Below are 17,074 nucleotides of genomic sequence, written 5' to 3'. Positions count from 1 at the left end.
TTGTAAAGTCAGAGGTATTTTTTATCTTAATGCATTCTATGCATTAAGATTATAATAGCCTTCTGTGTGCAGCAGCCCCCCCCCCCTCAGCCCACCTAAAATATATCTGTGGCCTCTCTCTGTCCACGAGTGCCTCAGCTGTCTAGGCTCTCTCTCCTGATTGGCTGAGACATAGCAGCGGCGCCGTTGGCTCCCACTGCTGTCAATCAAACTCAGTTAGCCAATCAGGGGACAGGGGGAGGGGTAAATGGCAGCTCCATGTCTAAATGGATACACAGGGCGGCTCTGGTCAGGTGCCCCCATAGCAAGCTGTTTGCTGTGGGGGCACTCAACAGGAGGGCAGGGCCAGGAGCTCCAGCCAGGGACCCGAGAAGAGGAGGATCTGGGCTGCCCTGTGCAAAACAGAGGAGCTAAGTATAACATGTTTGTTATTTTAATAGAAAAAAAATGAGACTTTACAATTACTTTAAAAAGGTGAAGCTGTGTTCAGTTTATTTATCCAATCATGTACATCTTTTTTGTATTCATATTAATTACCACAGCTTCACCTTATTTACTAAGTGACACTTGACTTTGCAAAGTAACCATTATTTTTGCTAAATGAACAGTCTAAATATCTTATTCCCAGTGTTTGTAGAATGGATAATGGACGGTACTTCCAAAATTTTTTTTATTCGCTGTCTGAACTTTCCTGCCCCAGTTATAACCACACACCCCCATTTCTTGTACAGGTGTCAAAGGTACAGGAAGGGAGAAAAAACTTTCCTTACAGGGTTGGGGGCAAAAATAAAAACCTGATAGGAATTTTAACCCTTCCCCATGTATTGAAGGAAAGAAAAAATGCTTTAAGTTGGGCATTAAGCAATAGCCTTTTAATCAAACAATGTACATGAGCAACTAACTGATCATTGCCAATAGCTATCATATTGCACTTCGTGGCTATGCAGAGGCTCCAATTATAATTTTTTAATTCTAGGCCAAAACAAGAGATTTTAGTCAAGTAAACTAGACAAGTGTAGAATTGTCATTCCGGCTTTTAATGTAATTGCTTCTTAGCTCAAACTTAAATCAGTATTAAACCCAAAAACAAAACAAAACAAAGATGTAGTGGCTGCATTTGTTTTCTTTTTTCAGTTTTTTCCCTTTATTTCCACCTGGTGAGCCAGCCAATAAGTCTGTTATTTTTCAGTTTTCTTTAACAGACCAAGCTGACCAAGACAGTCCAAAAAAACCACCACATCTAGGGAATGGTAAACTGTAGTATATTACATTTTCGGTTTTAGGTTTAATACCACTGTAAAGTGTAAGTTACCCTAAATATATTTTTCTATGTGTGTGTTCACATACACTATATTACCAAAAGTATTGTGACACCTGCCTTTACACACACATGAACTTTAATGGCATCCCAGAAACAAAAAAGTACATGAGTGGGACTTTGTATATACCTCCAGAAGTAATGACACATATGTTTTTAAAAGATCAAAATGTATTCAAATATCAAAAAGATATTAAATACACACAAACATTATTTGTAAAAACAACTCAATTGTTGGTCACATGTTCCATACATGTATTCAAACACAAATATCTAAAGTGTCTTTCTAGGACTTGCCACTGAAGGTGTCCTGGATGCCCGAAGGGGTGAGATTAACACGTTTTGCAGGAATATCGCTTCCTCAGGACCTCTTTAGCTTTTCTTTTATCTCACATATGACACAAAACACTGTTAGAACTACAATTGAACAAATTATTAGAGTTAAATGTAGCACCCTCCTAGGTAGGTGCTAGAGAGTGAGTATAGTTTTTGGCTCTGTCTGCCTATTAGAGAAGCAGCATGTAGATACTTTATTTCTCCATGTGCTCAGTGTATGATTCATCTGGTCTAGGGGAGTGTTTCACACTGGTCCAATAGGGTGGATAATAGGTACACAGGCTTTGATACAGCCCCAGTGATTGACACAGACTGCTGTCTTGGTGCATTGTGGGGTGTGGTATAAAAACCAGGAGCACATGTGCTCGGGGTCTTTGGCTGGTGAGCAGAGTCCCAGAAGGAGGGTGGTGGCTGCCTCCTCTTCTGCAGCAGTTGGTGTATGCTCACAGGCAGATGGCCTGGTGAGCCAGAAGGCAGGAGCTGAACCCAGAGGTCCAGGAGAGCTGACTAAGAGAAGTTGAGACACTGGGGAACCTGGAAAGCCATATCATGAGTACAGGGGATCGTGTCTAAGGGCCTGACCAGGAAGGGCGCCACTCCAGAGTAGAGTAGTCAGAGGACGGATGTCAGCTGGTGTAGTGAAAGGGGGTGCTAGGCGAGTACCCTGAAGATAAGTGCTAAGCAAGTGGCTGTTCAGGAACTTTACCTCAGATTCATCTAGTGGCAAGGTGAAACTGCGGCCTAGCCGCATACTCAGATAGAAGTCCTCAGCATTGTGTATAGCCCAAGTTCTGGAGTATCCCACTCATCCCTTCTCCCATCCCTATTTATACTAAAACAACAAAAAAACAACCCCTAGACTGATCATTGACTGAGCTGGAAAGTAAAGTGTTAAGTTTCTGCATGCAGTTGCTACCGGTAACCCAAATGGACCCGCAAAAAGGTGAGAAATCCAGCAGCCCTCAAGGGGGCAGTGCTATATAAACAACACGAATTTACACAATTAGAATAAAAAAAATATGAGTTCAAATAGCAGAGGAGCAGTAGGCAAAGTATATAATAAAGCATGAAATGTACCCTAAAATAAATATACATATTGTAATGATATCCCATACTGGACACACAAAAAGCTGTAACTAGCGGCCATGTTGTTCAGTCATTTTAGGTCAGCCATGACAATCTTGCAGAACAGTTAAACATTGCCCCCTCTCTCCTCCTTTAATTCATGGAATTTACACTTCAAAAGAGCTGTTATCTTAACCACTTAAGCCCCGGAAGATTTTACCCCCATTCCGACCAGGGGGTATTTTGCGATTCGGCACTGCGTGAATTTAACGCACAATTGCGCGGTCGTGCGACGCTGTACCTAAACGAATTTGACGTCCTTTTTTTCCCACAAACAGAGCTTTCTTTTGGTGGTATTTGATCACCTGTGCGATTTTTTGATCACGCGCTATAAACAAAAAAAGAGCGTCAATTTTGCAAAAATAGCAATATTTTTCACATTTTTTTATATGAAATTCCCCCAAAAAAAAATGTAAAAATCAAAATTTTTAAAAATTTTCGGCCAATTTATTTTATGCTACCTATGTTTGGTAAAAAAAATCGCAAAAAGCGTATTTTGATTGGTTTGCGCAAAAGTTATCGCGTTTACTAACAAAGGGAAAGATTTTTGTCATTTTTGTTGTTTTTTTTTTTAACGCGTAATGGCGGCGATCTGCGATTTTTTTTGCGGTACTGCGACATTGCGGCGGACAGATCGGACCCTTGACTGACATTTTTGACACTTTTGGGGTTACCAGTGACATTTCTACAGTAATCAGTGCTATATATATGCACTGTTACTGTAAAAATACACTGGTAGTGAAGGGGTTAACTTTATTTGGAAGGGAGGGGCTGTGTGTGTCCCTAGGGGCGTGGTTTCTACTGTGATTGGCTGTGGCTCTAGCTGTAAAGACACTGATCAACGGATCTACATAAAAGATCCGTTTTATCAGTGTCTTTGCAGCGAAGAGAATGACAGGCAGTTTGTTTACACAAGCTGCCTGACATTCTCCCTCTCCCCCGCCGATCGCCGAGTGACCGGCGGACATCGGGTCCGCTGGTCACACGCGCGGGGGGGTCCGTGACCACGCGGGAGCGGGAGCGCGCCCCGGGGGGCGCGCGCTCGCTCCCTAGACCCTCACAAGCAAGCAACGTAGCCCTACGTTAGTTTGCCTGTGAGGGGCTGACCGCCGACGTAGATAGTCGTGCGGCGGTCGGCAAGTGGTTAACTCAGAGACATCACAAACCAGCACTTAGGCCTGTGCAGAACTGTAAACCGCTATTTGTGCCCTGGCAGGATGTCTATTTCTTCTGTCCAGGCCTATCATAAAACCAGAACTAATGGGGATCGTAAAAGGCAATCATAGAGCTCTGCCAAATTCAAAACTTAAATTCACACACGATTCATAAACTCAGACAGGAACATGACACATTAACAATAAGTATATATTTGGATGAGAAATGTCATACTAAATGAATTAAAGTAATACATGACCACACTAGCACATATAGAAGGGAAGATAGCTGTCAGATAGTCCCCTGGTGACAGGTTTACAGTATCTCACAAAAGTCAGTACACCCCTCACATTTTTGTAGATATTTTATTATATCTTTTCATGTAACAACACTGAAGAAATGACACTTTGCTACAATGTAAATGAGTGAGGGTAGAGTTTGCATAACAGTGTAAATTTGCTGTAACCCCCCCCCCCCCCACACACACAAAATAACTCAACACACAGTTGTTCATTTCTTAACCGCTGGCAACAAAAGTGAGTACACCCCTAAGTTAAAATGTCCAAATTGGGCCCACCTTTATTTTCCAGCACTGTCTTAACCCTCTTGGGCATGGAATTCACCTGAGCTTCACAGTTTGCCACTGTAGTCCTCTTCCACTCCTCCATGATGACATAATGGAGCTGGTGGATGTTAGAGACCTTGCGCTCCTCCACCTTTCATTTGAGGATGCCCCACAGATTCTCAATAGGGTTTTGGTCTGGAGACATGCTTGGCCAGTCCATTACCTTTACCCTCGGCTTCTTTAGCAAGGCAGCAGTCATCTTGGAGGTGTGTATTGGGTCTTTATCATGTTGGAGAACTGTCCTGCGGCCCAGTCTCCGAAGGGAGGGGATCATGCTCTGCTTCAGTATGTCACAGTACATGTTGGCATTCATGGTTCCCTCAATAAACTGTAGCTCCCAAGTGTTGGCAGCACTCACGCAGCCCCAGACCATGACACCCCCACCACCTTGCTTGACTGTAGGCAAGACACACTTGTCTTTGTACTCCTCTCTTGGTTGCCGCCACAAATGCTTGACACCATCTGAACGAAATAGGTTTATGTTGGTCGCATCAGACCACAGGACATGCTTCCAGTAATCCATGTCCTTAGTCTACTTGTCTTCAGCAAACTGTTTGCAGGCTTTCTTGTGCATCATCTTTAGAAAAGGCTTCCAACTGGGATGACAGACATGCTGACCAATTTGATGCAGTATGTGGCGTATGGTCTGAGCACTGACAGGCTGACCCCCACCCCTTCAACCTCTGCAGAAACACTGGCAGCACTCATACATCTATTTCCCAAAGACAACCTCTGGATATGACATTGAGCATGTACACTCAACTTCTTTGGTAGACCATGGCGAGGCCTGTTCTGAGTGGAACCTGTCCTGTTAAACTACTGTATGGTCTTGGCCACCGTGCTGCAGCTCAGTTTCAGGGTCTTGGCAATCTTCTTATAGCCTAGGCCAGCTTTATATAGATCAAAAATTATTTTTTTCAGGTCCCAGAGAGTTCTTTGCCATGAGATGCCATGTTGAATCACCAGTGACTAATATGAGAGAGTGAGAGCGATAACACCAAATTTAACACACCTGCTCCCCATTCACACCTGAGACCTTGTAACACGAACGAGTCACATGACACCAGGGAGGGAAAATGGCTAATTTGGGCCAATTTGGACATTTTGACTTAGGGGTGTACTCACTTTTGTTGCCAGCAGTTTAGGCATTAATGGCTGTGTGTTGAGTTAATTTGAGGGGACAGCAAATTTACACTGTTATACAAGCTGTACACTCACTACTTTACATTGTAGTGACTTCGTGCAGGCCAGTCAAGTTCCTCCTCCCCAAATTTTCTCACCTATGTCTTTATGGATCTTGCTTATCAACACGTTAGAGCGGAGACCGCGAGTTAAGCCTTCTAGTCCACATCAGTGCCCGACCTCACAAATGCGCTTCTGGAGGATTGGTCAAACATTCCCATAGATACACCCCTAAACCTTGTGGACAGCCTTCCCAGAAGAGTTGAAGCTGTTATAGCTGCAAAGCGTGGGCCAACTCAATATTGAACCCTATGGACTAAGACTGGGATACCATTAAAGTTCATGTGCCTGTAAAGGCAGGCATCCCAATACTTTTAGTAATATAGTGAATGTATAATTTATAAATCATAGTCTATATCATTTTCATGTACTTCTTCCATCTGAAGTATTTAGTTGATCCTGCCAGTCACTTTTCTTCCTTGTTCTAAACCGACCACACAAAGCAAAGAAGCTGATCTGAATTAGCGTGGGCAATTTGCATTCTTTGGCAGGCCATTCAAAAGTCCAGGACTCTGTGCAGACACACAGCATGTCTATACTGGGTAGTTTGTTCAGCCACGACACCACCTGACCAAGGCACACAGCCTAACTCTGGCACACACCCCCTTCTAATCACAGCTTGCCTTTTAAACACGCCCCCCTCGTCAAGCACAGCCTGTATTTTGCATCAAGCTGAACAGACTATGGGATACAGGCACAACCCCGCCCCCCACCCCCCAGAACTTTTTAACTTTAAAAAAGGTAAAATAAATATTTTCTGAAACTAAGCAAAAGCAGTTATGGTGCCTGCATAGTTATAACTGTATTAGAAAGTTTCTATAACATAGTATGTTCACAACTATTAAAAAAAAAATCTTTTTTGAAGTATTATGGATGTGACCTAGCCACATATTCATAAACTGGATTTCAATTTAAAATGTGCTTTCATGCATTCAAACAGTGGCGGCTGGTGCTCAAAATTTTTGGGGGGGCGCAAAAAGAAAAATGTAATAGGTATTGCTTCGCGTCAAAAAACGCAGTAAAAAATTGCGTGACTTTGAAGTCATGGTATAGGCATGGCACAGGTGATGGTATAGGCATGGCATAGGTGATGGTACAGGCATGGCACAAGTGATGGTACAGGAGATGGTATAGGCATGGCACAGATATGGTATAGGCATGTCACGGGTCATGGTACAGGAGATGGTATATGCCCCCTTTCAATGCAGTGACCAGCGTACATGCCCCCTTTCAATGCAGAGACCAGTGTACATGCCCCCTTCAATGCAGAGTTCAGCGTGCGTGCCCCCTTCAATGCAATGAACATTGTGCTGTGCCCCCTTCAATGCAATGAACATTGTGCTGTGCCCCCTTCAATGCAATGAACACTGTGCTATGCCCCCTTCAATGCAATAAACACTGTGCTGTGCCCCCCCAATGCAGAGTTCAGCGTGCATGCCCCCTTCAATACAACTGTGCTGTGCCCCCTTCAATGCAATGAACAATGTGCTGTGCCCCCTTCAATGTAATGAACAATGTGCTGTGCCCCCTTCAATGCAATAAACACTGTGCTGTGCCCCCCTCAGTGCAATAAACACTGTGCTGTGCCCCCTTCAGTGCAATAAACACTGTGCTGTGCCCCCTTCAATGCAATAAACACTGTGCTGTGCCCCCCCAATGCAGAGTTCAGCGTGCATGCCCCCTTCAATACAACTGTGCTGTGCCCCCTTCAATGCAATGAACAATGTGCTGTGCCCCCTTCAATGTAATGAACAATGTGCTGTGCCCCCTTCAATGCAATAAACACTGTGCTGTGCCCCCTTCAGTGCAATAAACACTGTGCTGTGCCCCCTTCAATGCAATAAACACTGTGCTGTGCCCCCTTCAATGCAATGAACACTGTGCTGTGCCCCCACAATGCAGAGTTAGCGTGCATGCCCCCTTCAATGCAACTGTGCTGTGCCCCCTTCAATGCAATGAACAATGTGCTGTGCCCCCTTCAATGCAATAAACACTGTGCTGTGCCCCCTTCAATGCAATAAACACTGTTCTGTGCCCCCTTCAATGCAATAAACACTGTTCTGTGCCCCCTTCAATGCAATAAACACTGTTCTGTGCCCCCTTCAATGCAATGAACACTGTGCTGTGCCCCAACAATGCAGAGTTCAGCGTGCATGCCCCCTTCAATGCAATAAACACTGTGCTGTGCCCCCTTCAATGCAATAAACACTGTTCTGTGCCCCCTTCAATGCAATTAACACTGTGATATGCCCCCTTCAATGCAATTAACACTGTGCTGTGCCCCCTTCAATGCAATAAACACTGTGCTGTGCCCCCTTCAATGCAATAAACACTGTGCTGTGCCCCCTTCAATGCAATAAACACTGTGCTGTGCCCCCTTCAATGCAATGAACACTGTGCTGTGCCCCCACAATGCAATAAACACTGTGCTATGCCCCCTTCAATGCAATAAACACTGTGCTGTGCCCCCTTCAATGCAATAAACACTGTGCTGTGCCCCCACAATGCAGAGTTCAGCGTGCATGCCCCCTTCAATGCAACTGTGCTGTGCCCCCTTCAATGCAATAAACACTGTGCTGTGCCCCCTTCAATGCAATAAACACTGTGCTGTGCCCCCTTCAATGCAATGAACACTGTGCTGTGCCCCCACAATGCAGAGTTAGCGTGCATGCCCCCTTCAATGCAACTGTGCTGTGCCCCCTTCAATGCAATGAACAATGTGCTGTGCCCCCTTCAATGCAACTGTGCTGTGCCCCCTTCAATGCAATGAACAATGTGCTGTGCCCCCTTCAATGCAATAAACACTGTGCTGTGCCCCCCTCAGTGCAATAAACACTGTGCTGTGCCCCCTTCAGTGCAATAAACACTGTGCTGTGCCCCCTTCAATGCAATAAACACTGTGCTGTGCCCCCCCAATGCAGAGTTCAGCGTGCATGCCCCCTTCAATACAACTGTGCTGTGCCCCCTTCAATGCAATGAACAATGTGCTGTGCCCCCTTCAATGTAATGAACAATGTGCTGTGCCCCCTTCAATGCAATAAACACTGTGCTGTGCCCCCTTCAGTGCAATAAACACTGTGCTGTGCCCCCTTCAATGCAATAAACACTGTGCTGTGCCCCCTTCAATGCAATGAACACTGTGCTGTGCCCCCACAATGCAGAGTTAGCGTGCATGCCCCCTTCAATGCAACTGTGCTGTGCCCCCTTCAATGCAATGAACAATGTGCTGTGCCCCCTTCAATGCAATAAACACTGTTCTGTGCCCCCTTCAATGCAATAAACACTGTTCTGTGCCCCCTTCAATGCAATAAACACTGTTCTGTGCCCCCTTCAATGCAATGAACACTGTGCTGTGCCCCAACAATGCAGAGTTCAGCGTGCATGCCCCCTTCAATGCAATAAACACTGTGCTGTGCCCCCTTCAATGCAATAAACACTGTTCTGTGCCCCCTTCAATGCAATTAACACTGTGATATGCCCCCTTCAATGCAATTAACACTGTGCTGTGCCCCCTTCAATGCAATAAACACTGTGCTGTGCCCCCTTCAATGCAATAAACACTGTGCTGTGCCCCCTTCAATGCAATAAACACTGTGCTGTGCCCCCTTCAATGCAATGAACACTGTGCTGTGCCCCCACAATGCAATAAACACTGTGCTATGCCCCCTTCAATGCAATAAACACTGTGCTGTGCCCCCTTCAATGCAATAAACACTGTGCTGTGCCCCCACAATGCAGAGTTCAGCGTGCATGCCCCCTTCAATGCAACTGTGCTGTGCCCCCTTCAATGCAATAAACACTGTGCTGTGCCCCCTTCAATGCAATAAACACTGTGCTGTGCCCCCTTCAATGCAATAAACACTGTGCTGTGCCCCCTTCAATGCAATGAACACTGTGCTGTGCCCCCACAATGCAGAGTTAGCGTGCATGCCCCCTTCAATGCAACTGTGCTGTGCCCCCTTCAATGCAATGAACAATGTGCTGTGCCCCCTTCAATGCAACTGTGCTGTGCCCCCTTCAATGCAATGAACAATGTGCTGTGCCCCCTTCAATGCAATAAACACTGTGCTGTGCCCCCCTCAGTGCAATAAACACTGTGCTGTGCCCCCTTCAGTGCAATAAACACTGTGCTGTGCCCCCTTCAATGCAATAAACACTGTGCTGTGCCCCCCCAATGCAGAGTTCAGCGTGCATGCCCCCTTCAATACAACTGTGCTGTGCCCCCTTCAATGCAATGAACAATGTGCTGTGCCCCCTTCAATGTAATGAACAATGTGCTGTGCCCCCTTCAATGCAATAAACACTGTGCTGTGCCCCCTTCAGTGCAATAAACACTGTGCTGTGCCCCCTTCAATGCAATAAACACTGTGCTGTGCCCCCTTCAATGCAATGAACACTGTGCTGTGCCCCCACAATGCAGAGTTAGCGTGCATGCCCCCTTCAATGCAACTGTGCTGTGCCCCCTTCAATGCAATGAACAATGTGCTGTGCCCCCTTCAATGCAATAAACACTGTGCTGTGCCCCCTTCAATGCAATAAACACTGTGCTGTGCCCCCTTCAATGCAATAAACACTGTTCTGTGCCCCCTTCAATGCAATAAACACTGTTCTGTGCCCCCTTCAATGCAATAAACACTGTTCTGTGCCCCCTTCAATGCAATGAACACTGTGCTGTGCCCCAACAATGCAGAGTTCAGCGTGCATGCCCCCTTCAATGCAATAAACACTGTGCTGTGCCCCCTTCAATGCAATAAACACTGTTCTGTGCCCCCTTCAATGCAATTAACACTGTGATATGCCCCCTTCAATGCAATTAACACTGTGCTGTGCCCCCTTCAATGCAATAAACACTGTGCTGTGCCCCCTTCAATGCAATAAACACTGTGCTGTGCCCCCTTCAATGCAATAAACACTGTGCTGTGCCCCCTTCAATGCAATGAACACTGTGCTGTGCCCCCACAATGCAATAAACACTGTGCTATGCCCCCTTCAATGCAATAAACACTGTGCTGTGCCCCCTTCAATGCAATAAACACTGTGCTGTGCCCCCACAATGCAGAGTTCAGCGTGCATGCCCCCTTCAATGCAACTGTGCTGTGCCCCCTTCAATGCAATAAACACTGTGCTGTGCCCCCTTCAATGCAATAAACACTGTGCTGTGCCCCCTTCAATGCAATAAACACTGTGCTGTGCCCCCTTCAATGCAATGAACACTGTGCTGTGCCCCCACAATGCAGAGTTAGCGTGCATGCCCCCTTCAATGCAACTGTGCTGTGCCCCCTTCAATGCAATGAACAATGTGCTGTGCCCCCTTCAATGCAACTGTGCTGTGCCCCCTTCAATGCAATGAACAATGTGCTGTGCCCCCTTCAATGCAATAAACACTGTGCTGTGCCCCCACAATGCAGAGTTCAGCGTGTGTGCCCCCTTCAATGCAACTGTGCTGTGCCCCCTTCAATGCAATAAACACTGTGCTGTGCCCCCTTCAATGCAATAAACACTGTTCTGTGCCCCCTTCAATGCAATGAACACTGTGCTGTGCCCCAACAATGCAGAGTTCAGCGTGCATGCCCCCTTCAATGCAACTGTGCTGTGCCCCCTTCAATGCAATGAACAATGTGCTGTGCCCCCTTCAATGCAACTGTGCTGTGCCCCCTTCAATGCAATGAACACTGTGCTGTGCCCCCTTCAATGCAATAAACACTGTTCTGTGCCCCCTTCAATGCAATGAACACTGTGCTGTGCCCCAACAATGCAGAGTTCAGCGTGCATGCCCCCTTCAATGCAATAAACACTGTGCTGTGCCCCCTTCAATGCAATAAACACTGTGCTGTGCCCCCTTCAATGCAATAAACACTGTGCTGTGCCCCCTTCAATGCAATGAACACTGTGCTATGCCCCCTTCAATGCAATAAACACTGTGCTGTGCCCCCTTCAATGCAATGAACACTGTGCTGTGCCCCCACAATGCAATAAACACTGTGCTATGCCCCCTTCAATGCAATAAACACTGTGCTGTGCCCCCCTTCAATGCAATAAACACTGTGCTGTGCCCCCACAATGCAGAGTTCAGCGTGCATGCCCCCTTCAATGCAACTGTGCTGTGCCCCCTTCAATGCAATAAACACTGTGCTGTGCCCCCTTCAATGCAATAAACACTGTGCTGTGCCCCCTTCAATGCAACTGTGCTGTGCCCCCTTCAATGCAATGAACAATGTGCTGTGCCCCCTTCAATGCAACTGTGCTGTGCCCCCTTCAATGCAATGAACACTGTGCTGTGCCCCCTTCAATGCAATAAACACTGTTCTGTGCCCCCTTCAATGCAATGAACACTGTGCTGTGCCCCAACAATGCAGAGTTCAGCGTGCATGCCCCCTTCAATGCAATAAACACTGTGCTGTGCCCCCTTCAATGCAATAAACACTGTGCTGTGCCCCCTTCAATGCAATAAACACTGTGCTGTGCCCCCTTCAATGCAATAAACACTGTGCTGTGCCCCCTTCAATGCAATGAACACTGTGCTATGCCCCCTTCAATGCAATAAACACTGTGCTGTGCCCCCTTAAATGCAATGAACACTGTGCTGTGCCCCCACAATGCAATAAACACTGTGCTATGCCCCCTTCAATGCAATAAACACTGTGCTGTGCCCCCCTTCAATGCAATAAACACTGTGCTGTGCCCCCACAATGCAGAGTTCAGCGTGCATGCCCCCTTCAATGCAACTGTGCTGTGCCCCCTTCAATGCAATAAACACTGTGCTGTGCCCCCTTCAATGCAATAAACACTGTGCTGTGCCCCCTTCAATGCAACTGTGCTGTGCCCCCTTCAATGCAATGAACAATGTGCTGTGCCCCCTTCAATGCAACTGTGCTGTGCCCCCTTCAATGCAATGAACACTGTGCTGTGCCCCCTTCAATGCAATAAACACTGTTCTGTGCCCCCTTCAATGCAATGAACACTGTGCTGTGCCCCAACAATGCAGAGTTCAGCGTGCATGCCCCCTTCAATGCAATAAACACTGTGCTGTGCCCCCTTCAATGCAATAAACACTGTGCTGTGCCCCCTTCAATGCAATAAACACTGTGCTGTGCCCCCTTCAATGCAATAAACACTGTGCTGTGCCCCCTTCAATGCAATAAACACTGTGCTGTGCCCCCTTCAATGCAATGAACACTGTGCTTTGCCCCCTTCAATGCAATAAACACTGTGCTGTGCCCCCTTCAATGCAATAAACACTGTGCTGTGCCCCCTTCAATGCAATAAACACTGTGCTGTGCCCCCTTCAATGCAATGAACACTGTGCTGTGCCCCCACAATGCAATAAACACTGTGCTATGCCCCCTTCAATGCAATAAACACTGTGCTGTGCCCCCCTTCAATGCAATAAACACTGTGCTGTGCCCCCACAATGCAGAGTTCAGCGTGCATGCCCCCTTCAATGCAACTGTGCTGTGCCCCCTTCAATGCAATAAACACTGTGCTGTGCCCCCTTCAATGCAATAAACACTGTGCTGTGCCCCCTTCAATGCAATGAACACTGTGCTGTGCCCCCACAATGCAGAATTCAGCGTGCATGCCCCCTTCAATGCAACTGTGCTGTGCCCCCTTCAATGCAACTGTGCTGTGCCCCCTTCAATGCAATGAACAATGTGCTGTGCCCCCTTCAATGCAATAAACACTGTGCTGTGCCCCCTTCAATGCAATAAACACTGTTCTGTGCCCCCACAATGCAGAGTTCAGCGTGCGTGCCCCCTTCAATGCAACTGTTCCGTGCCCCCATCAATGCAGAGTTAAGCGTGCGAGCCCCTTTCAATGCAGAGCGCCACAGCATTGTTCCCAATCACTGCAGAGCGCCACAGCATTGTCCCCAATCACTGCAGAGCGCCACAGTATTGTACCCCAATCACTGCAGAGTGCCACAGCATTGTCCCCCAATGATTGCAGAGTGCCACAGCATTGTCCCCCAATGATTGCAGAGCGCCACAGCATTGTCCCCCAATGGTTGCAGAGCGCCACAGCATTGTCCCCCAATGATTGCAGAGTGCCACAGCATTGTCCCCCAATGATTGCAGAGTGCCACAGCATTGTCCCCCAATGATTGCAGAGCGCCACAGCATTGTCCCCCAATGATTGCAGAGTGCCACAGCATTGTCCCCCAATGATTGCAGAGCGCCACAGCATTGTCCCCCAATGATTGCAGAGCGCCACAGCATTGTCCCCCAATGATTGCAGAGCGCCACAGCATTGTACCCCAATGATTGCAGAGCGCCACAGCATTGTCCCCCATTTATTGCAGAGTGCCACAGCATTGTCCCCCAATTATTGCAGAGCGCCACAGCATTGTCCCCCAATGATTGCAGAGCGCCACAGCATTGTCCCCCAATGATTGCAGAGCGCCACAGCATTGTCCCCCAATGATTGCAGAGCGCCACAGCATTGTCCCCCAATGATTGCAGACCGCCACAACATTGTCCCCCAATTATTGCAGAACGCCCACAGCATTGTCCCCCAATGATTGCAAAGTGCCCACAGCATTGTCCCCCAGTTATTGCAAAGCGCCACAGCATTGTCCCCCAATGATTGCAGAGCGCCACAGCATTGTCCCCCAATTATTGCAGAGCGCCACAGCATTGTACCCCAATGATTGCAGAGCGCCACAGCTTTGTCCCCCAATGATTGCAGAGTGCCAGCATTGTCCCCCAATGATTGCAGAGCGCCACAGCATTGTCCCCCAATGATTGCAGAGCGCCACAGCATTGTCCCCCAATGATTGCAGAGCGCCACAGCATTGTCCCCCAATGATTGCAAAGCGCCACAACATTGTCCCCCAATGATTGCAGAGTGCCAGCATTGTCCCCCAATTATTGCAAAGCGCCACAGCATTGTACCCCAATTATTGCAGAGCGCCACAGCATTGTCCCCCAATGATTGCAGAGTGCCACAGCATTGTCCCCCAATGATTGCAGAGTGCCAGCATTGTCCCCCAATGATTGCAGAGTGCCACAGCATTGTCCCCCAATGATTGCAGAGTGCCACAGCATTGTCCCCCAATTATTGCAGAGTGCCACAGCATTGTACCCCAATGATTGCAGAGTGCCACAGCTTTGTCCCCCAATGATTGCAGAGTGCCACAGCTTTGTCCCCCAATGATTGCAGAGTGCCACAGCATTGTCCCCCAATGCTTGCAGAGTGCCACAGCATTGTACCCCAATGATTGCAGAGCGCCACAGCTTTGTCCCCCAATGATTGCAGAGTGCCACAGCTTTGTCCCCCAATGATTGCAGAGTGCCAGCATTGTACCCCAATGATTGCAGAGTGCCAGCATTGTCCCCCAATGATTGCAGAGTGCCAGCATTGTCCCCCAATGATTGCAGAGTGCCAGCATTGTACCCCAATGATTGCAGAGTGCCAGCATTGTACCCCAATGATTGCAGAGCGCCACAGCTTTGTCCCCCAATGATTGCAGAGTGCCACAGCTTTGTCCCCCAATGATTGCAGAGTGCCACAGCATTGTCCCCCAATGATTGCAGAGTGCCACAGCATTGTCCCCCAATGATTGCAGAGTGCCACAGCATTGTACCCCAATGATTGCAGAGCGCCACAGCTTTGTCCCCCAATGATTGCAGAGTGCCACAGCTTTGTCCCCCAATGATTGCAGAGTGCCAGCATTGTCCCCCAATGATTGCAGAGTGCCAGCATTGTACCCCAATGATTGCAGAGTGCCACAGCTTTGTCCCCCAATGATTGCAGAGTGCCAGCATTGTCCCCCAATGATTGCAGAGTGCCAGCATTGTCCCCCAATGATTGCAGAGTGCCAGCATTGTCCCCCAATGATTGCAGAGTGCCAGCATTGTACCCCAATGATTGCAGAGTGCCACAGCTTTGTCCCCCAATGATTGCAGAGTGCCAGCATTGTCCCCCAATGATTGCAGAGTGCCAGCATTGTCCCCCAATGATTGCAGAGTGCCAGCATTGTACCCCAATGATTGCAGAGCGCCACAGCTCACTTACCGGTGGTGATCGAGTCTTCTCTTCCAGTCCAGATGACCTCCACTCCTCTGGAGACGCTGCGCGGCTGCGGCCTGGTGAGGTGACTGCCTGGTCGGGTCGTCCGTCTCTCTGAAGCCGATTCCGGTGTCCGGTCTGCTCTCCGAGTCTCCGCTGACTCTGAGTCCGCTCCGCTCTGCTGTGCCCATCCGTCCACCGCACTGACTCGTGACTGACGTACGCGACGTCAGCGGGGTCACGGGTCAGCATCGGATGTCCTGGATGATGATTGGTCCAGGCTGGAGACTGGACCAATCACAGCCAGGACATTCCGAAAGTGGGGGTTTCCTAGCGCTGTACCCTGCGCCCAGGTTACGCCCCAGAAGGCAGCCAATCGGCGCCTCTTCTGGGTCGTAAACCCCACCCCCCCCACAGCCTCCACATAGGCCGGCGAACACAATTTTTTTTTTTTTGAAAACTTTATCGATTTTTTGTAATTTTTTTTTTTTTTTTTAATTTTTTTTTCTTTTCTTTTTTTAGGGGGGGGGGGGCGGCGCCCTGGCGCCCCCTATGCACAGGCCGCCACTGCATTCAAACCTTAACATTAAGACCAGTATCTGTTATATCATATCTAGTATTAGCTTTCAGAGTAAGCATTTTCTAATGAATGGCAAGCTAAGGAAATAAAGTGTGGGAGGGGGGTGAAGCAGGGTCACTATGGCCATGCAGCAATACATTCAGGCACAATGCTGGCTAGATTTATGGTGTTGCCCTAAGCATACATAACACAAACTGTTAACTTTTTGTATTATAAATGTGGTTGTAAACCCTCACATACACCTAGTGAAGTGACTAGCCTCAGGTGATACACAGAGATAGAATAAATGCTCCTACATAGGTTGTACCTGTTTTGTTGCAGCCCTCTCTTATCTCTACAGCAGTTTAAAGTGCAGAACTTTTACAGCTTCTCTGGGCTTTCAGAAACCAAGAGGTAGGGAGCTGAAGTTACACTGAGAGAGAGAGAGCTTAAGGCCCATACACACTTGATGGAAATCGGACGAAATATCCTGATTTTTCTCTCTCTTGCTCAGCGTTCATTACCGTTTTTAGTTGACAGTGCATTAATGTTCACGAAATTTAACGTCCGATTTTTTTTTTTTTTTTGGGACATTTGTTCCCAGACTTCCGGGTTGTCAGCAACCTCAGATCATGCGCGGTCTTTCGTATCCGATTTTTTACGGACGTACTGCATACACATTAAACGAAAATTAGTCGTCTGGGGA

At 47.7% G+C, this 17,074-nt stretch overlaps 1 long non-coding RNA gene across 1 annotated transcript in view; it reads right to left on the bottom strand.

Moving 5' to 3' along the window:
• Positions 1-17,074, bottom strand: part of LOC309551362 — a 715,521-nt gene that overhangs the window by 677,816 nt on the left and 20,631 nt on the right. The window lies entirely within an intron of this gene.

Source organism: Pelophylax lessonae (assembly GCF_965119305.1).
Source record: "Pelophylax lessonae genome assembly, chromosome: 3".
NCBI lineage: Eukaryota > Metazoa > Chordata > Amphibia > Anura > Ranidae > Pelophylax > Pelophylax lessonae.
The sequence above is the reverse complement of the archived record's forward strand: the minus strand, read 5'-3'. Positions and strand labels throughout refer to the sequence as shown.